Raw genomic sequence first — 26203 nt, forward strand, 5'->3', positions numbered from 1 at the left:
CATGCTGAGGCCTCATACCTTGTCTGGATAATATGTGCTGCCAGTTTATTAAGAAATAAGAAGTTCACATTGTTAATACAACTTTTTTCAACCAAACTGCTAGAGTTTGCCTACCAATGAAGAAAGAGGTACCAAAAAAAAAAAAAAAAAAAAAGCTTATAGCCTGTCAAATACAATTTCTACAAAACAGCTTTTCTATTTAAGGGTTTTTTAACGTTTATGTTTATTGCTGTAGTAGTACAAATGATGATGATGTGATTTAATGGGCTGTTAGCACAATAACGCTCTGTGCTTAAAAGTGACACAAATTTTTATCCTCTGTTTCGATGTCATCAATGACTCTGAATGCAATGGGAGGTGTTCTTCTATTATCTAGCTATTTGCCTACTGTCTGATGATGAATTTAGGGTGTTATGGATTTGAAATATGTTTTTCTGAGTTTAACAGCTTTAAATGTTGTCTTCTTTTTGCCAGCACCTGGTAGGTATATCAATACAATCGGTTGATACAGGCATCTCATACAATTGAAAATTAGATTTGGCAGTTTGTGTCACACAGATACATGTGTTCAGTACTTCTTAAATGCAGATTTACTTTGTAGAAATAATAGTTAAGAGTGTTTATTATGAATCCTAAAGAAAAGTGTTAATTTATTTTAAAATAAAATGAATGCTTATGTACTGGTTTGTTTCTTTTATTCTTCTCTAGAAGTTAGAAGATTACCTCAGTGGTCACTTTCAAACTCTATGTTTAATAGATTCATGCATTTTAAACTAAAGGAAGTACTACATGCCACTTCCAGTATTTCTTTAATGGGCTATATTATGCTGATAAGCTGTGTATGCCTTTCACAAATGGGCCGTTACAAGGGTCAAAATATGAAAAATAAAGCTCCATACATTGGCACTAAAGGGTGAGGGATAAGTTTAAGATGTGAGAATGCCTGACTGAATACAGATGTGGTGTTATATTGGTGAAATCAACACAGACTTTGTTTGCAGTAATTTAAAACAAAGCATTGCAGCTTTGTTTAAAACAGGAGGTTTCTTTCCAGGAGAAAACAGATCTAACACACAGGGAGGAGTCTGTCTCCTTCTGTAGTATTATGTACAGCTAGTTTTCTTCTACCTATATTGTGTTTCAGAGTCAGATGCATATATGAATCCATTTATTGCCCTATATATGTTGTATGTCTTCTCCTCAGGGGTTGGGGGAGGCATAATGGAGATGCTTCTGCACATCCCGAGGGCTGCAGCTCCCTTGGGACATCAGGTGCTTGTGCTGGGCATAGGGCAGAGGGCTGCAGAAACCCACTTCTCCAGTCCCAAAGGAGGGCCAGCCTGACCAGGGAGCCTGGCTGAGATGGCCAAACCAGGAGCAGCAGCAGTCTGTCACAGTTCAGGTATTACTCAGGAGAATGGGATCAAGCCAAGTTGTGACAGTAATTTTGAAGTAAGATCAGCAGACATAGGTCTCTGTCCAGCAGACACTGCATGTCCCCCTTTCTGCAGGTTTGGGCACAGGAATGGTGAATTAATTTGCTTTGGGTTGGTTTGATGAAGTATCAGTTGCTTTAATTCACCTGAGACAGTACTTTCCGTCGCCAGGATGTGGCATTAGTGGTGTATGCTATTCTGCCAGGGAACAGGCTGAAGCTATGTAAATATTTGTTACAAAACATTAACTACAGATCCAGGAGCACTGAAGGAGCCTTTTTAGATTCAGAAGCGAAAGTGGTATTATTTATAGTGTTAATGGACAGCTAGCTAAAATCACTGTCATGGGAATTTCATGATCAAATTCCCATTAAACTCAGCAGAAGTCAAGCTGAGGTGTCCTGGAGCCAGCCTGTGGAAAAACCCCCTGAGAGACAGCCTGTGCACCCAGCTGGTCATGAATGACTGATTCACTTGACTTAGATGAAAAGCCTAATAATTTTCAAGTTATGTAGCAGGAGTCAATTATTTAAATAATATTCTAATTTACTTAATAGTAATGCAAGGGTTTCTAATTTCAGCCACCTTTTATAGATTTTAAAGACACAGAGAGACTGACAAGATGTTCACAGTGTTTTTGTGCCTGCCTGGTTCACAACGAGTGTTGCTAGCGGGCAGAGTGATGGGATGAGGAAACACTATTGCTCACAACAGCCAAGCAGGTATGCTTAATTTTTAAACCTGCCAGCTTTGACATAATTCCTTCGATTTTTCTAAAATCCTCTTGTACATCTTAATTATCCTGTGTAGTCTCTTAGGATGGATTTGATAAGGACAAATTTGAACTATTAATTTTCAACTTCAGGGTGTTAAAATAACTGATGAGGCGTGTACTAAGAGAAAGAAGATTGGCATCTTCTGTGTCAGAATACAATGCTCTGTGTCTGATGAGCATTCGGTTTGTACACTGTACCCTCTAGCGCCTTTCAAACCAGTAGGAAACTGACCTTTGCAGGAATACAGGGCAGATGAAAATGCCTGGGATAACTGGCCTCCCTATCAGCAGACTGCTATCAGCTTTTGCAAGGTATGTTTCAGATGTGATATCTATCTGTAAAATTATGTAATTTCAAATATTAGAGATAAACACACAATATGGTGCATGAGAGAAGCATGTAGCTGGTTAGCCTAAGGGATGTGAGGATAGTTTGTAGACTGAAAAATATGTTTGTCTTTCAAATACAATACTTCTGAAGTGCAACACAAGCAAAGGTTATATGGTTAGAAGATCTACTTTCTTCCAAGTGCTTGTAACAAAAAGATAAAAGCAACAGCAAAACCCCAAAGAAATCATACCTGTTATGACACTTCCTTAATTCTGGCAATCAGATAAGCCTCTAGCTGGGACAAGATCTGTGCATTTAAACTCAAAGTGCTCTAAGTCATATCAGTTAATTGTTGATAATTTACATCAAGTTAAGACCTAACTGATAAAAGAAGTTTCATTATAACAATACTTTAAAGTATTCAAAAGTGTCCAATTTTGTTGCTAAAATGCTGTCTTCGTTGTTCTGGTCAAACACACTCTGAAGCTTCCAGTTACCTGCTCTGCTGACCTAGTGGGGAACATGACCTGATTATCTTAAACAACCACCATGTAGATGGCACAAATGCAACCCACCTCAGTGATAAAACCAATAATATCACAGAAATTAGACTTTTCCATTCTATAACAATAAGGTTGGGAGACTGCTTTATTTAAATCTGGAGCTCGGTCTGTTTTATCATGAATTATAAATTAGACATTTATGAATTCTAATGTCATTTCAGAGGTAAGAAGAAAGGATACTGGAAGGAAGCAATACATTCCAGGGAATTAGTGGAGAAACCAGCAGAAATTAAAGATGAAAAAGAACTGATGGTGGAGAGGGAAAGTACTGCATGTAGTTGTTAAGTAGAGGTAAGTGAGATTGGCCATGACAGCATGATGGCAGAAATGAGTGACTTATCAGTTAGTAGCAAGAGAAATTCATGATATTACCAGAATCAGGAAATTTAAAAAGTGTGAATTTAAATGAGAGGCTGTGGGATGTCTGGTATGCTCTAAGTTACAAGATCCGTTATGTAGTATAGCCAACGTTTTGTCAAGCATTCTCTCCACAGAAGTGGTTGGGCAGCTGAGGGTAACAACTGGCAAGAATTTGTGTGTCAGCAAATTAGTATTAAGAGATGAACAGGATCTTCATCAGACTAATTTTGTTGCCTGGACCTACCTCTTCATCGGTTTTGTGGAACTGCAAAGTATCCTCCCTAGACAGAGATAATTTATAAAACAATGCTTTGGGTCCCTTCTTATTTTATGTAAATTAAAATAAAATTAAACAAAAATTTTATAGTTGGAAAACGGATCTGAGTCAGGACTAGAGGAATGTGTGTTTGCAGGAGTCTAGTTACAGATATATAGTTTTGGCTAGAAATTTGGAAGTACTGCTTGTAGTTGTGGAGCAAAGATGCGCTGATCTAGCAGTTATGTAGCTTTCTTTGGAATATTCTTGGAGTTAAGATGTTTACTCAGATTTATAACTTTTCTGTGATAAAAATAATAAAATGAGCATCCTTTATGTGGTTTTTTTTCCAACCCAGTGTATCAATGTAATGCAGAGGTACTGGTGAGTCCAGTTTGGCTGTTTCATAAGCTGCAACTCAAGCAGGTTCATCAATACTTGCCATGAACAATATTAAATGTATTTGTTCAAAGTTCCATCAGTAAGGTCACATTTTGTTTTTTTTTTAATCAGTTATTTGTATCAGGGAATAAACTTATTACTTAAGGGGTTTATTTTGATTTTTTTGTGAACCTGTGTGTTGCTATTTCTAAAAGGCAACAGTAGAAGAAACAGCTTGTTTGACCTAAACAAAACAAAGGAGGTTTATATGTAGGCTTTCTCTTCTTTAAACTATGTGTATTTCCTTCAGGATCCTGGAATCAGCATTGCTCGCTCATGCAAACTGGAGCCAAAACCCCCAAATACCTGAGCAACAGGGACTGACAAATAGCCATGGAATGCGCTATTTGTACCATCAGGAATGTAAAGGCAGATAACGGATATTTGTGTAGTCCAATGTTGGAAACTTTGCTCAGTCAAGTTGGGAATGCATTCGTATACCCTTTACAATTTAGAAATGTAGCAAACCACTAAAACATACATAAATTAAATGGGTTCTTCATATTCCTAGGCTCCCTGCACGATGTGAGATTGTTTAGCTTTCATAGTTTATTTTGCTACTTTCAATGGTGCTATTAATCATACTTTCTCATTTTCCCTCACTGCTAGGATTTGACAAGGATTTTCTTTCACGTTGAAAAACTGCATACTCTGAGGGGTTTCTTTGCAGCGCTCCTGTACACTTAGCATAGCCTCTGAGTGAAGACAGCGTGTTTTCTGCACTGCGCTTCTTCCTGAAAAGATGGTTTCAAAACCGTGGGTTTGATCTCTCTCTTGGTAGCGAAAGTTCATAAACAAATATGTCTTTCAAATTGTTTTTCTACTGGAAGCCTTTATGATTCCATCAAAGAGGAAACTGAGCTAACTCAATAAGCAATGGACCATAAGGCAGTAAACTGATACATTGTTAATTTTTATTGCTAAAGTTTCTTTCTCCTACTCTGGTTCAAAATGCTATTCATATTTTATTATGCTGATTTTTTTATGATTGCAATGGCAAATCCTTCTGATATTCTGCTCAGTGTTTTTTCTTGAGATGTGTTGGCTGTAGCAAGCAACAAGGCAGGGAGCGTGGCAATATAGCCTTCCAAACGAACAAAGAAAGAGATCAAACACTTTACAAATGGACGTGCAAGTTGTTGGCCAGGACTAACAGAGCACCTGCCTGGCTGCTCTAGGAACCTGCTCTAGAAAAGCCTTGGAGGAAGAGCATTAAATGCCCAAAGAAGAAGGAAGCAAGGGATATGAAAGTAGTAAGAAAAATTGTTTGTGGTAGGTAGGTGCTCAGGAGCCATCTAGGCAAATATATAAGCCCTGGCAATCTCTTGTGTCCCTTAGAATTTTTATATATTGTCACAGCAGATGGAGAAGGACTCCTGGGGGAGCTGGACCTTAGAGATTGGAGATCCGTAGGCATAAGTTCTCATTAGGTTGCAGAGATGGCTGCTCTTGTTCAAGTTATAGGAGTAATTTCTCTCTGCTTCTTCAGGTGCTTCTGCACTGTGTTTGATAGCACACACTGTAAGTGCCATGTTTGTTTTCTCTCCCAGCCTTAATTTCTCATGTTTGTTGATTACCTAGCAGAATGAGACCCCAGTCTTAACTACGCTCTGCTATGATCCATCTGGCCAATATAAAATCCTTTTTAAAGGTTATCAAGGTACTGATTTTGCAGACTCGATTCACAATGTGTTTTTTTTAAATAGCTCTGAATACAAAAACACAATCTGCTCCACCAGATTGGGTTTTTGGTCCTTCAGGTCCATTATTCTGCTTCCAGCAGTTGCTTTGTCTAATGCTGCAACAGGAGGGAGAGGACAGACACAGCATAGCTTGCCAACAGTATGAAGGTTTCCATTCCTGTGTCATCAGCTCCTGCCCATTGCCCACATTTGTCCCATCAGTAGTAAATTTTAGATTTTTTTTCTGAAAATGATCACTTCCTTTCAAAGTCCAATATAAGACACTGTAATCCCTGCAGAAACAAATTTCACAGTCTGTCAGCAAACTGCCTGAAGAAAAGTTCTCTTTTCCTTCAAAACTACTTATTACAGTGTTCTACTTCTTAAGGTTAATGTGTATTTGAGATTAACACAGATATTCTGGAAATTTAACCCTCCATTGAAGGTACTAATGCAAATCAGAGATAACTCAATTTATCCCTAAGGTTAGCTCAGATCAATTTAGTCCCTTGTACTCGTCTCTGCTTTGCAGACTTTCATGTAAATTGGGTAATATTCTTCAATGAAATGAGTGTACAAATTAAAAAGAGGCACATCTGTGCTGCATTTACTTGTGACTGTGGAAGATTATTTTCAAACATGCTTCATCCAGGTAGTCAACATTACAGTTTTTTTAAGAATAGCAGTCCATAAACTTCCTACATGGTCCAGATCAGTGACACTTCTGAACAGGGAAAACCAGGGATTTAATGTCTAAGTGCTACACTGGGCATTGTAGTCTCACAGCAAGACCATCAAAAGCCTGGGTCAGTCATTGCCTAATCCTCAGAGCATCCGGGGGCTCTGGCTGCATTTCTGCCAGCACTGTTCCCCAGCAGCCTAAATCTTAAGTATTGAGAATTTCATGTTTCTACCTTGGCAGCTCTGTATTAGGGTTTGCTAACAACGTGTCTGCTTTTCTGTCTTGTTGGTGTGACCTGAGAAACTGTTTGTGTCATGTCTTTTAAGCATAAAGAAGGAGGAAATGGTATTTCCTTCCTCCCCCCATTAGCCTAACACTGAGAAACTGCACAAGATGGATTACCCAGATAAAATGCTATTTTCTCAGTGGATATTTGGATCCTCCAGCATCTGGGTCCTTTGATGTGATCTGATCTGTCACATCTCTGGATGAAAATATTCATAAATTGTGGGCATCAGCCTTTTTTTCCTGATCTTGTAGGCTTCCGTGTTGAACAGGGTGCTTAGGTGCCCTGCATGGGTCTGTAAATGTGTCAGAGCATCTCAGCTGTGAATATTACAAAGCTGAGTTTGTGGCACTCAGGTTCCCATGTGTATCTTGTCTTAGGAAGGAAATGTTTAATGTGGTCACACGAATTCACACTGAGTGGTTCTCTGACTTTTAAAAGGACTGCTTAGGTCATAAGACAGCAGTGGAGTAGCACTGGGTCTCAGGGCAGCATTCACCTTCCTTAGTGGTAAAACTGAGACTGGAAGATTATTCAGCTTAAGCTCTGTTTTCTGTGTGACTCAGATTTCTATTTCGTCCCTGCTTCGCTGTGAGCAGCAAATGTGTGATCAGTAACAGAATGGACATAACACCTGTTCCAAGATGTTGGTAGGAAAACAGCACTCCTGTTATTCACTGAATCTCAGCATACTATTTTACCAAATTCCTAATGGAAAGATTCCAAGGCTGGCTTGAGTTTTGTCAGAGCAAGCACTGGGATTCTAATGTTGTTCCAGTATCTTCCTCACTGCATAGATTTACAAACACTGGTATAAATTGATGATAGGCTCAAAAATTATGAAAGCTGCCTGGTTCAAACAAGAAAACTGCAAAATGTTTCTGCAGCATTTATAGTTTCATTTTTATTTGCTTGGCATACAGATGCAGTGAAATTTACTGTTGGTCAATTGAATTCTTTAGCATGTTGCTTGAAGTTTAAAATGTATTTATGATTTATGACACTTCACTGAACTTATGTAGTAAGAACCCATCTTCAGAAAATATTTACAGTTGCATTTAGCCAGCTTAATAGATACTTGTTTACTGCTAGAATAGCTGTATTTAAAAAGGCATACATGTGCTGGGTGCTCTTCCAGTCAGCTTATCATTAGGAGTCTGCAAAGAACAGATATTAATGTCAGTTCAAATGTTCTTGGCAGTGAGAATCTAGGTATTTTTATTCTATCATAATCTTAAACCTGTGAAAATATAAAAAATTAGAGTGAACTAGCAAATCAAGAACTATTGAAATAATACCAGAAAAGCTGGAATTCAGGTGAGACAGTGTTCATACTTACCAGATGTTTCTATTCACTACTGATGCTCGCAGAAGGGGGTCGGCTTGTAAAAGATGGAGGCTGTCAGCTTAATTTGTGTAGCTTTGAGGAATAAAGGCTAACCCATGCCAATTTTGTTCTGATGACCTTAAAAAGAGATGGCTCAGTATTCCATTACCATTTCCCTGAACTACCTAAATGCACTTAAAATGTTTCTAACATAATTTTAAATGATAAATATGAATAAAGTCAATGCAATAACAAAAATAAATAAAATCAGGAGCTGTTCTGCATCTGACAGGGTGAGGTGAGTAGCTCCTCGTCTTCAGAACTTACCTAACTAGGCTTACTCTCTGGCTTTTGTGTAGCAGGAGAGTGTGTAATTCAAAAGCTTTACTTTCAAGACTTACTGAAATTCAATTTCAGAAGTAGTGAAAGCATCATAAACCCACATCAATAAATCTACACATACATGCTAAACACATCCATCTATCAATTTACATGTAATTCAGCCTTTCCCCTCTCCCCCAGAGAGGTAAGTCTATGTATTAAATTTTGTCTATGTCCATTTTCAAATACAAAGAATAATTATTTATCAAGGGATAAGTCTCTAAAATATTATATTTCAGTATTTTAAAGCTCTCCCCAAGACTGAATCAGTTTTTTCTCTGATCCTTTTGCTATGGTGCAGTTTTGCTGTCTCTTCTTGTGTTTCTTTGCTGCCTGCATGTCTGGGGAAGAAGAGGGAGGCTGCCAACGTGACCCATACTCTCTGCCTCTGGTGTTACACTGCAGTGAGTGAGGAGTTGTCCTGTGATATCCTTGGGAGGCATTCAGTAAATGAGGGAGCCACTTAGGATGTGATGAAATAACACTTCAGCAGCTGAGGCTTTGAAATACTAGCTTAAGTTCGGATATTCCAAACTATATACCTTGCTATCAAAAAAGATAAGAGCATACCTCCTTAGAAGAGCAAGCTGCAGTTTGTTTTTGGTCAGTTGTGTGCTGTTCAACTAACAAACAAAACATTAGATTTTCTCAAATCTTCAAAAAGTTCAGACTTACAAGATTAATTTGCCTTTGAACATAAAGCTGCTTAATTTCAGGGTACTTTCAACACTCAGGTAACAGAATTTTGAGCACATACAAACAAGACGAGTGTGGTAATGATAGCTGGTGTAAAATGAGTTATTTTATGTCTCTAGATTTATAAACATTAATGGCTTAATATATATTCTATCTCCAGCCAGTTAAATTAATCCTCTCAGCAGAAGCAATATAAATTTGGACTATATTTTCCAGATGATTTTGCTTACTTCTGGTTCCCTTTAGTACATCATATGCTGTAGCTCTAAGAAAATGAATGCTTATAAGTGTAGATGTTTATATGAGTCAGCAAAGCTGGCATGAAGTTGTTGACACCTTGTATGCCCAAAGGAGCTGGCATTCACTGCTTAATGAAAAAATAAATCTGATCTTCAGGCCGATTATAGTGCTATAGATTAATGTGCCAATGAGTCTACTTGAAAACATTATCTTGCGCTTGCATAGCAATTTATGTAACTCGAATTGCAAGAAAGAACAAATATGAACATAACCCATTAACAGCACAAGTCAAGAATAACCTAACTGAATTCAAAATACTGCAGTTTCAGCTAGTATTAGCTGATCTGCTTTAATCTTCACTAGGTCTCTTAGGCAGCAGTTTGCTCTTGCTGAACTTGGTCTTCATTTGAATAAGATGCTAGTTGCAGTTTCCACAATGAATCTGTAAAGGAAGCTTTTGTTGTCCCCATTGTTTTTATTCTTCATCTTGAAAATTTTCTGTTATATAGCAAGCACAGTCTGTGACTTCACACCATGCCTATGTATTGCACCTCTTTCTGCATTATTTTGCTTTTCTTTCACCCAAGAAACAGCAGATCCCAAAGTAGAAATTAAGACATAGTAATGAACAAAGGGGAAAAAATCTCATTGCAGAGTATTGCTAGATGTGTTTCTTCCACAGTTGTCAGTGGGAATTCAGCATTTTACTCTAGGTGCAGATATTGAGAAATGAAAGTTTCAAATTAAAGTTATTTATCAAATGAAGCCATTATTTTTGCAATGAACATAGTTAAGGAAGAGCTCAGGAAACTGCTGTGTTCTGGCTAACTGGCTCAGCCTTGTAAAGAAAAAAAAAAGAATCTTCTAAATGTTTCTAAGGTAAAAGCAGCAGTACTCAGCAGGTACCATGGGAGGAATGAGAAACTAACCATAGATTCAGGGGTAGGGAAACAGATGATATCTAAACACCACCACAGACTGCCATTGTATTGAGGTGCTCAATTTATCATACCATGTTAGCAAGAAAGGCTTGTTCTTTTTTGATTCAGTAGAATTTTTCAGGGTAAAAATCTTACTTAGGAAGGTCATGTTTAGTAAAACAAGAAAGAAATCCCATCAAGTTAAAAAAGGCACGTGATTTGCTTTTAGCAGAAGATACAGTTCATCTAGAAAAGTCTAGATAAAGTGTATTGATATGTCAAGAAAACTATATTTTTTTACTTCCCAAGTAGATTATTCCCTTTTATCTTGTCTCAGTATTCAGTCCTCTAATGGTTTACCGAAACTCTCACAGAGCCTCTTACTGAGTTGCTTCTTGGGGAGAGACTAGCTCAGACTTCATGTTGGGTGAGATGCTGTGAGAAGACAGTGAAGACCGGTGCTGTACTCACACATAGAATATGTCCTTCTGGGTAGCTTAGATGACAGAGAATTTTGGAGATTTTCCTTGAGACATCATAGAAAAAATAGTAGAATTGTGAACTGTCTCATAATTAAAAGGTTGCAGTTGGCCAAATGATATAAAGAAGCTCAGTTTGGCTTGAATGAAAACTACTGTATTCAACTTTTCAAATGGAAAAAAAAAATCTGATTTTTGTTGAAAAAATAATCCTCAAGAGGCAGGCCATGAGGATTTTTTGTTTGCTTTTTATTTTTGTTTCAGAGGTGCTATTCTACTGTCATCTACTCAAAGTACAGCATTTATTAGAAGTGCAAGAGAGTTCTTAAGCAAAAGCATAATCTTAGCTGGACTTGGTATTTTGCTCTGGCCACGATAGTCTATGGACAAAAGCCAGAGCCAGAATGTACATCAAGGTAATTTAGGTTATTACTAGCTCATATAACCAGTAGAGATTTAAAAAGCTTTGGGCACACAAATGCTTCTTCAGATCTTAAAAGGAAAGCAGAGAGAGAATGTTTAAGTCAAGTTTAGGGCATTAAAAGAAGGTGTTGGCAACAATGAAGTTGGTGATGGACTGCTTCCAAAGACCGAAGCAGTTAAAACTCAAACCATGTCAAGGTGCAGATGGTAGGCTGGCTGCCTGTCGTGCAGCTGCTGTGCATGGGTAGCAGGAGAAGACTTTTGTGCTTGCTTTTTCTGCAAAAGCCAGTGAAATTTTAGATTCTCTGCCTCTTTCTGTACTGCTAAATAAAAGGTAGATGGGTAGTTATTTCAAGCACTGGTCTGCTGACCATTCAGACTGTTTATGCCCCTTGCATGCACTCCTAAATGTTTTGTTCTGTGCTGGCTGACACTTTCTGAGATGTTTCTTGGGTACAGCTCAGAGGGCAGGAGATACCATGCCTGACAGCAGGGTCAGGTTTGGCTCCACCATGTACACCTCCAGCATGCTCTCGGCAGGCTTTGCCTTCCCAAACTGCTCGCATGTCTTTGCAGCAGACTGCCAGGCATGCCACCTGCCTTCACGCTGCAAAGCACTTCTTGATGGGCTCTTAACACAGCCTTTATTTCAGACACTTTGGAATGAGAAAGCTCCCCTACCACCATACTAGGTGCATCTTAGGGCCATAATGGTGTTAAATAGGGCTGTGGCCCTGTTTCATTTAGTAGTACGCTGCGTGGCTTTAATGTCAACCCAGATGTGTGCACAGAAGACTGACAGGAGTAACAAGCATGCTGTAGATTCATGCCCTTTGTGCTGCATGATGGCAGTTCTTTATGTAGGAAAACTATTTATATAGCAGCATTCAAAGCTGTGGCTATAAGTGACTCCTAAACTTTTGCAACATACTCTTCTTTGGAAACAAATACATTTGCTTGAGTGAATAACTTTTAGTCTGTGAGCTGTTTAGGAATTGTTTACCTAGCTATTCTTTCTCAGTGTTTTGTGAAGTAATGGTTTAGTTGCCTTCTCATTGCTTGAATGACAGGAAAATCTGAAACAATTACTTCTGCAATCAAGTTTTGCAAAATAGTCTTCTAGGAAATAATGATTTTATTTTTTTTGTTGTTATCATCTGCAAATATGATTACAGGTAACCTTATCTTGCAGATTTGAACTGTGAAAATATAAGTCAGCTCTTTACTATTTAACAAGCTTAATAAGAGCACTATTTAAGTCAGGTAACCTTCACATCACACATTGAATATGCAATGAAATACAAGCTTGTAAATCTGAAAGATCACAATAAACATCTCACTCATCAATAAAAATGAATTTACTTATCTTTAGTTTAAACCTGGTCTAAAATGCAAATGGAATATCTCCTTCAAGGGCCAGAGAAACTAGCTTTTTCTAGACAGGTGCAGACATTTGAAAGACATACAATACATGGTTAGTCTGTCAAAGTTACCGGGAATTTTAAGCAGTTTGGCATTATCATAACTGAATTAAGCTATGTTTGGTTTTATCGTGTCATTTTCTTTGACATTCTGCTTAGTGTGTGTGTGCTGCCTGTCAATCAGAGAGTCAGCATGTCATGGGGGAACTTCAGAGCAGAAATGGTGCTACTTGGCGAATTCAGATGAGCTAAAGGAAAAGGAACAAGGAACGCTTGATGGCTGCAAGGAGAATTTTTGAGGTGAATCTCAATCTCATTAAGTGTGTGGTTAAAATCATGAATAGAGATGGGATGGCAGAGGAAAAGTATCTGACATACTTCCAAGACTCCTTGTACTGGAAATGTAGTGGTTTGTTTTTGGGGGTTTTTTGGGTTTTTTTGTTTGTGGGTTTTTTTTTTTTTTACATATACAGTTTTTTAGTGGTGAGAAGCTTAGTGAAATGAGTGAGCAGCTAATCATAACAATTTCTATTTACAGTGAAGAAGATAGTTCCTGAATTATTTAAAGGATGCATGTATATCTATGTAATTTACATTGAACATGGGGAAAACCAAAACAGGATGAGTTCAGCTAAACTTCCTTTTGTGGACAACTTATGACAAATTTGTCCTATGCTGTGACTTGTCTGTGGACCTGCAACAGCCTAGCAGTTCCAGAGCTTTCTTGCTTCTGCATTTTGCATAACTTCTTATTCAAAACATGTGCCTGGCTGCCTGCCTGCCTGTTTGAAGCTGTCCCTGCCTTGTTGGATGCTGCTGTCACTGTATCTAAGTGAATAAGTCAGGTGGTACAGGATATGTTCCTGAGGCCTGGAACCTGACCAGCTACACTGGTGACTTGTCCTGGTAGCCCTTGGGGTGGTTTTGCCCTTGCCAGACATCTCTCAGCCCATGCTGGAGTTAGCAAAAAGGAGAGACTGCTCCTAACAGGCAACCTGGATAAGCCCATCTTGTTTGGGAGGGAAAGGAGTTTAGTAGTATGGACATGGGCTGGTCATGGCATTTGGTTTCGGTGTCACAGAGTGTACTGCCATGTTTAATGTACTTTTCTGTAGATATCAATTTTTTTTGTACCTACAGTTAAGCTGCAGCTCTGACTCCTTCAGTTTCCCCTCTACAGCTTTGGGGGTCAAAGTGTGACTCTTGTTTACGTTCGGAGGAACAGAGAAGAGAAATACAAGATATAGGCCCTATTTGATGATTTTCTAGAGTGCAAATGATGGTAGTGTCTGCTGCACAGTTACTCTCTAGATGTGATGTATTAGGAGCAGTTAAAATGGACTGAAGGTTGGCGTGGACATTTGCCTTGGTCCTTTCTCTAATTTCTCAGTCATCACAGCAATACAGACATTGCTCTGTCCTGCTGTAAATGGTTACTGTGAGTTACTTCTCCAGAGCCTTGAGAAAGCCCAAGCTGGAAATGGGAATGTGATTGTAAAAAGCTTCACAGAAGTATTTTCAAGGTCAATGCTAGAGGCGAGTAGAAATCCTGATGTGTTTTATTTGGTCATAGAAAAATTATAATTTATCTCCAAGACAGTAGTAAAGCTTGGTGGTAAATACTTTGATGGAACCTTCTTTGTGGAAAAACAGAGCTCTGGCAAATTAACAAGCTCTGTGGAACATGCATAAATACTTACCAGTTTTTTTGGTTTTGGAGAATTTGAAGAAACTGAAATATTCATGCGGTGCTGTAACATTCACTATTCACTATTTTTGGAATTAATGTTTTGATTTTTTTTTTTAAACTTTGACGACATTTATTGCAAGATCTTTCTATGTTATATTAATATGTACGTAAATAGAGTATTTTTAAAAAGACAGTTTGAAATCTCTAAAATCCCCCAAATCACAGAACTTCAGTCTTCAGCATGGCATTATTAAATTCCAGACAAATAAAGCCTGCAAGAAAGATCTGTCTCCTGAATGCTGCAGGTTCTTTCATTTCGCTCATCGTACAGAGACTAGGAAAGTGAAACTTTGGTGGTGAAAAACACTGTTCTTATTTCTTTCCTCTTAGGACCCAAGACACACTGCGAAGATGAGTCCCATTCCAGTTGACTTCCAGATGCAGACAGGCAGGTCTGAACTCCCAGCTTGGAGCAGGCTCAGCTCTTTTCTTGTAAAGACAAGTTGGGTGATACACCTGGGAGCTTTCAGAAAAAAAAAAAAAAAAAAAAAAAAAGAGTTTTTATTGCTAGTGAAAGGTAACTGGCTACAGAAAGAGTTACTTCAGAAAAGTGAAAGCAGAACTGAGCTCAAGAAGTATTAATTTTAATCAGGCTAGTGTTTCTTTAACAACGCATACTGAGTCTTTGCTAGTTTTTTGATACTAAATTAAATTTGGAAGGTTAGATACAAAAGGTATATTTTCTAATTAACCTTTACTTTATTAAAATTTCATTCCAAATTGTAAGCAGTTCTTCAGAGTACAGGCTGTTAAGCGCTGGCTGGCCATTTTATTTCTTGTTATACTTGCTACTTATCTGAACCTTAACCAGGATTTCTTTATTTGAAATTCTTACCCTGGGAACAGATATTGCTCTACGTAGATTGCCACTGATTTATATCATATTGTATATTTAACACCCACAGAATATAATCTGATTGAATGTGATTTTTGCATGACATAAGGTAGGATTTTTCTTTGTATCTAAACAGAAGTTGCAGCAGGGATTAATATGACTCACAAAGAGATAAGGTTTCAGAAAAGAAAGCTTTTGAAGAACGCAGCCACAAACCTGAAACACTGGCACTACTTTTCCACCTGGGAGGAATCTGGCCCAAAACTCGGTATTGACCTCTGAGTTATTGGGTATGGTGTGCATGGTGTTTTCTTGAACGTCTACGTTATGTTGAAGTTGATAAAACTGAAGAGAGAATAGGATTCTATTGTAATGTAGTTTAAAAGTTTTATGATTTGCAGAGATTTTGTCAATAAGTTGGATCATTTTTTTTAAGCTATTGGCCGAGTACTAATGAGAAGGGAAGTATTGTTTAAACAAAATGAAAGAGGTAGGTGTCACCAACATGATTATGAACTCTGAATTACTGCTGTTTTCCCAGCTGCAGTAAATCTGACTAGAATTGTGTGTGCTATGATCACAAACAAAGAGAGAAGAATTCAGACCAAGGTACTGAAAAGCTGCTAATGAAGGACAGAAGCCTATTGAATATAGTCCTGGAGGTGGTGCAAAATTTGAAATGCAAGGTACTGCTTCAGGCCAATCTCATAAGATCAGTGGGGCTGGTCTTTCCAAAATGATGGTATAATTTTGTTGATTGAAAGCTTCTTTTGTTTCAGACCAAAATCTTTTGCGTACACATTTGGAGGCTTACTACCTTCTTATTTAGACCCAAATCTAAACTATAATATTATTCAGACTACTGCGCTGGAACAAGTAGACATTCACAAATATTTGACTTGGTAGAAAGTAGTGACTGAAAGGGAATTAATGGGTTTTGCACATGGACAAGTAACCATCTTCATCCCAAGACAGATATTTTTTGCAATCTTCATCCTTCATTTCCTGAAATCATCTTCCTGGATTGAGGATAAAATTAACTTGTTTAAATTTACTCATACTGTGAGCAGTATAACTCCTATTAATGCTGATGAGAAATGTACTGAACTTACTGGGGATGAAGTTACTTAATTCTCCAAAGCAGCTTGTATTTTTTTTTTTTCATGGCTGTGATCATTCCCTTCCTCTACCATAATTATATTCTACGCTATATAGATCTCAGCATTTTATCTTGGAGTTACCCTCTAGTATAATTTCTTTCCAGAAGGATTTCTGTGATCACGTCAGAAAATTTCCATTGATTTGGAACAAAAGAAAAAAAAAAATGAAAATTTTTAACAATTCTATATTCTGTCTTCCTTGTTAGCATTATTTATCTGTGTTAAAAGCTGAAAAATATGATTTCACATTCATAACTGATTAGTTGAACATCATACCTATGTTTTTGGATTTGCGTACAGCATTTCTCAGACAGGAGTTTAACAACAAAATGTTTTTAACAGAACAGTACTAAAAACACAGGCAATTGCGAAAGATAAACCACACGTTTATATTCACTTGAGCCGAAGGTACTTAGAGTCAACCTACTACTGAGTTTCTTGTAATGCAATAAAAATTTTAGTATTACACAATGCCTAGTTTTCTTCTCACTGTTTTTACGTCTAAGAACCTTTACAATTTTAATGTGTTTAAACTTACCCAAAAGCCCAAAACATTTCTTTATTTTATGCTTCTTGTGACACATAGGTAATCTTTAGGCATATTTTCAGGACCTGGGAGTTTATGGAAAATAATCCTGTACACCAGCCCTTGTGAGAGATGCATAGCTCCATTTGCAGAGGGCTGGCCGTGGTCCTTGGCACTGAGCCACCTCCCAGCATTGGCTCGTACTGTGAACTGCATGGCACGAAAAGATAGGCAAAATATATTCCTTGCATTTCTTAAGTTAGTTTTCCTTTAGGTTACAGCTTGAAGAGCAGCCTCACATTTAGCTGGAATGTCTGAACTTGAGTTTGCTTCCTTGAGTAACGGCACTGCAGACTCAGTGCCTGTGCAGAGCTGCCCATTCCTCCGAATGCCCTTTGGGCTTAGAAAATGTCTTCACCGCATCAATCCAAAGTATCCCAGAAACCTGGCAGCATCCATTAGCTCCAAAAGCCCTGCTTGTGAGTCTTTCTTCTCTAAAACTGTAAAGGGGGAGAGAAGAAAGTATGGTTTTGGCACAGAAGCTTTTCACAGGAGCTGGCTGGGAGGTTCTCGGCTGTCCTGATAGCTGCACTGGCAGCAGAGTGGTGCAGACTCCTCTAGTACCCCAACTGCTCTCTCGATGGAAAGCATTGCAGAAAAAAAAATATTTCATGGCAGGGAGGGTGAGCGTTTAGCCAGCTTGCTTTTCTTCCTCGCTGTTCAGCCTGCGATGCTGGTAACCTCCATGACTGCTACCACACTTAAAGTATCTGGCATTTGTACCTGGAAATGCACCACAGGGTATCTTGTGGTATGAAAGAAATCTGACTTCCGCTAAAGAACCCCAGAAAACAGAAAAAAACTTTCTATATGTTTAGCTTTTTCAGCTGGAGAAACGTAAGGATACCAATTCCACAGGTTAAAAATCCAGTGGGCAAATAAACTGAGGCTCAAGATGCAATTTTAAGACTCAGTGATTTTTAAGCCAAGCCATGAATTTTTTAGAACTGACTTGTCACCTGTGAAAGATCACTGTTGGCAGGCAGTCAAATAACTGGACCAGTACAACAGTATGCAAAATAAAGGCTTACTCAAGCCTGTTCTGGTTGCTGAGGGTGTTTTCTTGATGACTCCCTCAGCCTGACCCTGCATCCTGGATGCTGCTGAAGGGTCCAGCAGGACATGGAAAGTCTATAGATAGCCTTGGCTCCTAATAAGCTTTTGTAAAATAAAACTTGGTAAAGTTTGAGCGACAAAGCAGTGACTCAGGCCTGTACGTAGGTTCTTAGGACCGATCGCAGCGCTCCAGACCAGCTGTGTAACGTGAGTGCCTACAGCAGACCTCAGCAGGTGTGGCACCAGGCTGGTGGTGGCCTGCCTGCCACATCCCAAATGAAAAGGCAGTTCGCCTGTCAGCAGAACATGTGTGCTGCCAAAATGCAAGATATTTTACAGGTGGCGTGGACCTAGCTGTTTCAGAGAGGGTGCTGGGTTACTGGACTATCCACAGGTATTGTTGCTACTTTCACTAACTAGTCACCAGGGCAAGAAGAAAAGCTGTGTTGAGATCTCTGCCTCATAAGTCCTCTTCGCTTTTTTGTTTCTGTTCTTCATAAATCCAGCAAGGATTTTTTTAGTTTTGCTTTTCTTTAAATGCTGATACATCTTAATCATATGGAGCCCTGATCCTGCCTCATGTCACTGGAAGCTGCAATAATGTAAATGTAGGTGTTTTTAACAGTATTTCTATTCGCTCGAAGCTAAAACATATCTACAAACCCACATAATATATTGTTTTAAATCAGATTTATGCTACAGGGCTCCGATGTTTTCTAAAGCTTCTAGAAAGCAGATAATTCTATATTTTCTTATATTTAGTAGTCTGATGGGATTTCTTGAGTGTTTGAAGTTAAGTGGGTCTGGGATGATTTCTTCAGTAAACACAGACTTTACTTTGGGATTGAAATTAATTTTTTGGAAACTATAATATTAGGACTATGGTATTGACACTGTCAATTAAGATGAGTGGCATCTTTTGCACAGAAATGTAATGAAAAGAATTGCTATGATGTATTTCAAAATTACAGTATGATCACTTCTTTTCATTCTCTATAACCATTACATGGCATATTTTTCCAGAGGTGCTACCTAATTGCGTTGTAATTAAATGTGATTCACAAATGGAACTGAAGACAAAACTGGTAATCAGTGAGTCTTTTCCATTCACAGAATCTCTAAAAAGGTGTGTCTTGTAATTAGTTTACAGATGTTTACTTTAGAACAAGTAAATAAAAATTATAATATTTTTTCTTCTCATCATCTGGCAGAATATTTTAGCATATATTTGAGGGGCATAACAATGGTTTTTGTGGGTGGGACAACAGGCCACTGCCAGAAAACATCAGTATAGCCGTAATAGTAATAATTGTTATTTAGAGGATTAAAAAATACAGCCTTTTACTGAAGATAATGAATAGGACCATATTTTAAGTCCAGAGACAATATCAAAAGCTTATTTCTGTTTGTACACACTAAGTATAACTGAAACATCAACTGTTTATTGTTTGTGTTGATTGAGTTTACTTTCCCGTGTAAATGTGAGTAAATACTGCTGGGAAACCAAACACTGCTGTACATAGTATGTTGATTAAAAGGGCACCTTCTTGGGAATATTTACAGGCTTCTGTTGTCTTTCTGCTAGAAGGATTTGACCGTGCTTCTGATTTCACTGGCTATAGTCACTCGACTTGTGGGTAACTGAGCAAAATGGGTTGATTTGTCCCCTGAGGTGTTCCATGCCAAAAATCTGAAGAGGCTCAACCTCTGTGTGCTGTGTACACCAGGCTCTGGTTTTGGCCCATTACTCTGCTCATGTGGTACAAAAGAAAGAGAGGCTGTCTGTCACTGCTGTTTTGGGGATGTCCCTAGCACATGAGAGTGCTCATACACACACACACACACACACACACACATGAACCCAGAGCTGGTGGACTATGGATCTGCCCGCTCCTCCTGCTGGGACCAGTAAAAGGCACACGCTGGCAGATACGATCACATATCATGGTTATAACATGAAGCCTTCTGGCATGCCCTGCTGGCACAATAATCCGTGGGATTAGGGCACCCATGAAAATAGCTGCTATGTTTCTCTCCCTTTCACCCTGGACCAAAGCCAGACTGAACATCAGTGGGTGGTAGCTAGAGCCTGGCCGCTCCTGTCCTCGTGCCTGACAGCAACTAAGTGCAGCAGAGCCTTTTCAGAGAGAAGGAAAACAATTTAGATTTCTTTTTTGTCTTGACTACTGGAAGTATATTTAGCCTAATCATGCTTAAAGAAGGTAATGATGAGCCATCCTATTTATTTATTGCTTTCTTCTAGAAAATGAATGTTTTCCTTCTGAGTACAGACCCAAGCCCATCCAATTTCTACCCCTCACTGTGCTTCCCTATATTTATCCAACCACACAACCTATTTGAGGCTACAGCCATTTATAGGACTCTTCTTATCTTCCCACACTTTGCAAAGACTGTCTGGAGAAACAAAACAGCTTAAGTAAACTTTGTTTAGGGTGTCTTTTTTTCCTCTTCATTTGTTTAAAGGACATTTGGCTGAAATCTAACTTTTGCTTTTTTACAGCTGTTTCTACTCTTTTACTAGCAACAAATCTTTCGTTTTGTGACAAGCTATTTCCAGGACAACCCGTTACGATATGACAGAAAACTACAACTTAAGAGACGAAGAAGGAGAAGGAGCAGATGATATCTTGTAACCCCAGAAATAAATCCTGTTGTCATGAAAAGTATGCCTATTAATAGCTATAAAGATGAAGGAAAACAGGTACGATTTACAATTTTAAAAGGATAGTTGCTAAGCTGAAGATTTTCCTAAGGACTCTGAGCTGCTTTTTGATAGTGATAAGCCACTATCAGTTCTGAAAAATGCCTGGCAATAGGCACTGAAGAAAGAGATACAGCATAGGCAGACAGGGAACACTCTTGAAACTTAATCACATGCAGATTGGAGATTAATAGATTACAACTGACTTCAGTGCACGTGAGGAATATGGTATAAAGCCTTCATGTATCTTCAATTTTAATTCCACAGGAATCTCTTGGTATGAATCATTCTTAAAAAAGGAGAGCTCAAAATTGGGAAGATAGAGCAGAGGAGCTTCGGCTTCTCTGCTGATGAAATCAATAGAACCATTTACAAAGTTGGGGGGGTTGTTACATGCACATTTCCCACTTAGAGGGGGTTAAAAAGTATTCTCAAAGACGAATTGCCCAGCAGGGTCTAGAAGAGATTGCAGGATCTTTGGGGGCCATGACTAAAGTAGGATGTACTGTGCATCCAGCTGCCCTGGCCATGATGGGCTGGAACACTGGTTTGTCCGGGACTGGATGGTCATGTCCCTGCCAAGCACCACATCTCCTTTAATGATAGGTTGTGCATGCCCATCCAGATGTCTGTTTAGGCGCAGAAGTCAAACATGTTGTATTTGCAAGGCATCAGCTTCCTTTATTTTACGATTAACTTACATGGAAGACAGCTGACAGTTGCCAGTTAGAAGTATGGGCTGCAGGTGCGCACAGCACCACATGAACCCTCCTTGATGATATTATCTCTACAATAGATTCGTGGTAGTACAGACCTTAAGCCAGAAAGGACCACGATGATAAATTATCTGTTGTACAGTTTAAAAAAGAATCCTTCACTTCTTTGTGCCCCTCTGCACATCTGTGACATGGTCGTAATCAGAGGGTAAGTTCAACTTGGTATTTTTCAAGGTAATATTTTTTATATCCCCAAATATGGTGAGACAAATTTCTTTCGCTTTAATTGCTGTGCATGCTAAATAATTAGTGGGAGGTAGGTAGGTACTTACTCGTGATACTAAGAGATTAGTCCTTGGTGCCTAACCCAAGTTCAACCTACTTTGAAAATTTGAATACAATGACTTTGATGAGGACAGGATTGTTATAGAGACAAGCAAACAGTGCAGACAACATTGATCTGGATACATACTTTTTGTGCAACCTTGTCCATACTGTTTAACATCCTTTTCTTTCCCCCTCCCATTATATCAAATGTTAAAATGAGTGCAAATATTTTTTTTCTTGTATCAGGATGGAAACCATATTTGTGGAGTAGTAGAGCATATGGGCTAGATCCTTAGCTCAGGAAAATAACGGATGTGCCACTGCTGTTTTATGCTAGCTGAACATCTATTTCCTGAGATAGAAGGTATCTATCCATAAACCCCTTTATTCATCACTGGTAAATGTATTCAAGGATTTTTCTGCTGCAGTTTTGTCTTCTTCTTCAACCATGATATATAACTAATACTCTAAGTCTGTTTTTCAGTTTTTTAAAATAATTTTCTGCTAGTTCCAGAAATTCAGAATTTATGAATTAAAAACCAGACATATTGTCATAAATAATAAAACCGATTTAGGCTAACTGATCAAAGGGAAAGATTCTTATTTTTACAGTAGCATTTCACACATGATGATCAGTAAATTGTTTTTATATGATTAGAACTATGTCAGTTGTGTGTTCACAAATAAAAGAATTGTAATTATTCTGTCTTTTATACAAAAATGAATGCAATAAAGAGATTATGTACATATTCTTTCATAGCAAGGATAACTAATGAAGTACCAACTGCAGGAGTCTGTCAGCTGGATACAGGATGCAGCATGCATTTTTGTAAACAGTTCATTGGTATGTCAACTGCTAGTCTGACACGGAGAGAACTGAACAGTATTTTCCTCAGAAAACATTATTCCCTTGAATGAAATCCTGGCAAAATCTTATGTGGGAGCTGTATTGGTAGGGAAGAGAGACAACACCTCAAACAGACTACTCACAGGCATTATTTACAGCCAGAAGCTAGTCTAGGAGAAAATTTCTATTGAAAGCTAAAATGATACTGCGGTTATTACAATAGCCATTTCCTTCAGTGTATTAAAAGATAGCTTAAAAGACATCTTTTAAAATACTCTTTCCTTGACAAAGAAATGAGCATGTGGTGTTGCACAGACCTGCATTTTCCTCTAGTATTGTAAACAGAAGTGGTAAATATACACAATTATCTTCATATTGCAAGCACAGGTTCAGCATATATGAGGAGCTAAAGAGTTGAAAAATGATACAGCACTTACATCTGTTCGGGAATGACAGGAACGTTAAGAAGGAGACCAATAGGACTCAGTCCTCAGTTGATACAACCTGACAGAGCTTCATTGAAATAAATGGAGCTATTACAATTCATGCCAGTAGAGGAGGTGGTCGGTAAGTGCATTGCTTGGAGACTTGAGCTTTTATAAGATTGCAGTAATTGTAAGTGCTGTGGATATTTTTTTCCCCCAGAACTACACATATATTTATATCTTCTGCAACCCACTTGACATAATATAAAAAAAAAAACCAGGAAAAAATCTTAACGCTTTCTAATCTGTCAGTCCTTGAGTCCTTTTTCAGGCAAAGCTCTCAGCACTCAGACTTCAGTGAGCTTTCAGCCTCATTGCAAACACACTCCCGTGGAAATGAGCCATTGCTGCACACGTAAGTGTGCACTGCAGCTGGTCACTCCTTCTAGTGGGCTGGACTGGATTTCACTTTCATGATGCAGAAGTGAAATAGTGCACTGAAGTCTGCTAAATACCCTATCGCACGCTACACCTGGTAGGTATGCTTGTAGCAACCTACTGTACATTAACAGCATAGATTCTCCAAGGAGGCATCTAACTGTATGTAATTCTTAAGTATTCTTGTGTGTCACTATAGAAGTATCTGGATTTCTTTTGATCTTGCCTTTTCTCTTTTCGGCAAAGATGACCACAAAAATGTACCTGGGGCCAAAAAGTTACACACAGAGTTTTATCGGTGACAACTACCAGTGGCAGGGCATAATGGTCCTGTATGCCAGCATCCCTTGTCTCAGTCAACCATATGCCAATGAATGTTGACCAGTGTAAGGCTGTGTGAGGACAGATTTAAAATAAAAACCCTATGTGTGTTCCTTACATACTATACATGCTTCTAAAATTCATAGAGCTTCAAAGAATCAAAGTTGTTGAAATCCTGAGTAACAGATTTTGAACACATCCTCATGTATAATGCATACTTCTGATTAGGCTTTTGTGCCTCTGGATGTCACTGTTGTTTTGCAATAATATAAACAATGTTACATGACAAAGCAACAAATGAAAATCTTATAATCGTCACCATCTTATGTTTAGTAAAAAGTACAAGGCTGAATACACTGGCAATCTAAGAGATACCATTGTTTCAGTGTAAGGGATGAACAGCTGAATAGGTAAAATGCTTACATCAGTTTAGGTGAAAAGGAAAAAGCCCTATACATTTTTTGCTAGATGAAAATCAGTTTCTCTACTATCCCCAAATGCATTCCTTTGGAAGGACTTAATATGGAATATGAGCCTTCGTTGCCCTGATGTGGCCCTGTCAGACTGTGTAAAGGGTTTATTTGGTAAGATGGTTTATTTGAATAAGATGCAGTGGTGAAATGTGCAAGGAGGTGGTGGGTAAGTGTCAGGGACCATGTGATGCCACTGCTGCTCACGGCTGCTCAGGAGTGGAGTGGAGCTTACTTTTTGCAAGTAAATCTGTTACGCATTTGTTACAAAACTGGAATCAAAAAGAAGGGAAAAATCATATCTTTCTTCTTTTGCAGTCTCTTGCTCATGAGAAAGTTCTGAAAATATATATAAAATAATGGAGATTTAGTGATTAGGGAGGGTATTTTCAGAGTAATAAATTGCCGCAGTCACCCCACTTATTTACAATAAAATGGGATGTCTGTATACACTGTGTGCAGAAAGTCTTTCTTGGAGGAAGGAAGATTTGTCAGAAACTTGTAGGGCTAGTGGGGTATGACAGAGAAATAAATAAGACAGTGTACAATTTTCTAAATGTCTCTGGTATTTAGTTTTTGCTGACAATTCAATAGATTAGAGAGGCTTTGCTTGAAAGTATCAAATTCTAAACAAAGATGGAAATAGAGGACTTTCATCAAAAAACCAGAACATATTTTATGTTTTAGAATCCTTGAATTTCATTTGATCTCAATCTAAACAGGAAATTTTGCCTGAAGAAGCTGTAGGACTTGGTGATCAGGAAACACACTGGCATCCTGTATTTTGAAGTCAGTAGCCATTGACTTCAGTTTGGATAGGTTTTCTTCTTTACAAGTGAATCTCATGGGATCCCACTCTCAGCCAGTGTCCCTCTGACTTCCATGAGCAACAAATTAAGGTAGCCAAGCTACTTTAGAAGTAGATGAATGTGTCCAGGTATGTCTGAAGTATTCTTTGCTATTATTCCTCAGCTAGACCACAGCAAATGTATTAAATCATTCATATACTGTAAAGGAGATGCTGCTTTTAGACTGTATCTTCCTTCTCCCAGTAGCAGGGAGCTAATGTCACATTATGCTGTGTGGGTGGGTTTTCATTCTTTTCTGTATTTTAAGCCTGCAGACTAATATCTCACACATTTCTTTTATGGTTTCAAACTGCTCCCATTATGAGCCTGATTAATAAGGCTTTATGAACTAATTAATACGCCTTTATCTATGTGAGCTTTTATCTTTATGTGCCCGAGTGCTACAGTAATTCTATAATATTACAGGAAGCTATTTATTTTCAAATGAGCGGTGTCATCACGACCTTTTACCATGTGGGTAAGTCAGGGTTCTGGCCTGCTCAATACATAGCGGGTAGCTCAGACTGTTCAGTGCCAGCTGTAAATTACAGGCTGATCAGAGGGTGTGATGACCTCTGTTCCTTCATGAGTACGCAGCAGTTCATTGTCCCAAACACGAGTGACAATGGAGTTCTCAAACACCGGGAAGAAGAATGAAACAGTCAGTTGCTAAAGTAGTGATGGCAGCAGGAGCACTGATGAATGTGCTCACCAGCGAGGGAGTGTCTGGGTGCCTGGATGCCCTGATGGTGCCTGTGGCTGGACCTCCTGGACACCCAGGGACACCTCCGGGTCTTCCAGTTACTCTACCCAAGATCCTCTGCAGGGTGTGTTTTGGGAGGTGACAGCGCCAGGCTGGTGGGGGTCTCCATTTCTGATCTGTGGTTCCCCCAAGCCTAGTATCTGCACTCACTGACTGGGCAGCAAATACTGAGAACTCCAAGCGCAAAGGAAGAACGTGCAGATACTTACATTACCGTAGTGTACGAGGCCTCAGTAGAAT

The 26203-nt window shown here is 38.6% G+C and overlaps 1 long non-coding RNA gene across 1 annotated transcript in view; it reads left to right on the top strand.

The window, feature by feature from the left end:
* Window positions 1-2031: 2031 nt before the first annotated feature.
* LOC121085731 overlaps window positions 2032-26203 on the top strand; it is a 37555-nt gene continuing 13383 nt past the window's right edge. Inside the window, exons 1-4 of the long non-coding RNA XR_005827174.1 lie at window positions 2032-2158; window positions 3267-3396; window positions 20608-20808; window positions 22098-22215. This is a non-coding gene — a long non-coding RNA (uncharacterized LOC121085731). The remainder of the gene's footprint in view (window positions 2159-3266; window positions 3397-20607; window positions 20809-22097; window positions 22216-26203) is intronic.

The sequence above is a fragment of the Falco naumanni genome, chromosome 3 (genome assembly GCF_017639655.2).
Source record: "Falco naumanni isolate bFalNau1 chromosome 3, bFalNau1.pat, whole genome shotgun sequence".
Lineage (NCBI taxonomy): Eukaryota > Metazoa > Chordata > Aves > Falconiformes > Falconidae > Falco > Falco naumanni.